Source organism: Malurus melanocephalus, unplaced genomic scaffold (assembly GCF_030028575.1).
Source record: "Malurus melanocephalus ecotype Western Australia unplaced genomic scaffold, MMel_1.1 scaffold_4770, whole genome shotgun sequence".
Classification (NCBI taxonomy): domain Eukaryota; kingdom Metazoa; phylum Chordata; class Aves; order Passeriformes; family Maluridae; genus Malurus; species Malurus melanocephalus.
Window position 1 is genome coordinate 1 of NW_026628002.1, and position 1,144 is coordinate 1,144.

Sequence of the window (1,144 nt, forward strand, 5' to 3'; positions counted from 1 at the left end):
CGCAACTTCCGGCCGGCCCAGGACGAGGACGTGGAGAAAAGCGCCCCGAGGAGCCTCAGCGAACCCCTGCGCAGACTCAGATACAGAGTGTGGGAGGAGGAGGAAGAGGAAAATCAGGAACAGGAGGAGGAAGTGGAGTAGAGACGGAAAATTGGAAAAAAAAAGGAAAAAAAATGGTGGAAATTGGAAAAAATGGGAAGAAAAACGGAGAAAATTGGAAAAATCTGCTTCAAAATCCGATGAAATTTGACTGAAATATGGGGAAAAGAAGAGGAAGAAATTGGAAAACAAAATGGCGGAAATTGGAAAAAAATGGCAGAAATCGGAAAAAAATGGCGGAAATCGGAAAAATCTGCTCCAAAATCCGGTGAAATTGGACCAAAAAATGGGGAGAGGAAGAGATAGAAACTGGAAAAAAGATGGCGGAAATTGTAAGAAAAAATTGCGGAAACTGGAAAACAAAATGGCGGAAATTGGAAAAATCCGCTCCAAAATCTCGTTAATTTTGCCCGAAAAATGGGGAGAGGAAGAGGAAGAGGAAGCGGATCCATGGGATGAATCCATCCTGGAAAAATCAGAAAAATCAGAAAAAGTGGAAATTTCCACCCAAGATGGCGGCGATTTTCCCCAAAAGGCGGAGCCGGAAGCGGAGCCGGAAGCGGAAGTGCGCTATGACGTCACTTCCTGTTTCCGGGAGTGGCGGGAGGCGGCCGAGCTGCTGGAGAGAAACTTCCGGCCGGCCCAGGACGAGGACGTGGAGAAAAGCGCCCCAAGGAGCCTCAGCGAACCCCTGCGCAGACTCAGATACAGAGTGTGGGAGGAGGAGGAGGAGGAAAATCAGGAACAGGAGGAGGACATGGAGTAGAGAGGGAAAATTGGAAAAAAAACGGGAAAAAAATGGCAGAAATTGGAAAAATCCACTCCAAAATCCGGTGAAATTTGACCGAAATATGGGGAGAGGAAGAGGAAGAGGAAGTGGAAAAACCGGAACAGGAAGTGGAGTCAGGAAGGAAAAAATGGAAAAAATCAGAGAAAATTGGAAAAATCCGCTCCAAAATATGGTGAAATTGGACCAAAATATGGGGAGAGGAAGAGGAAGAAGAAGAGGAAAAACCAGAAAGGGAAGTGGAGTAGAGAGGGAAAA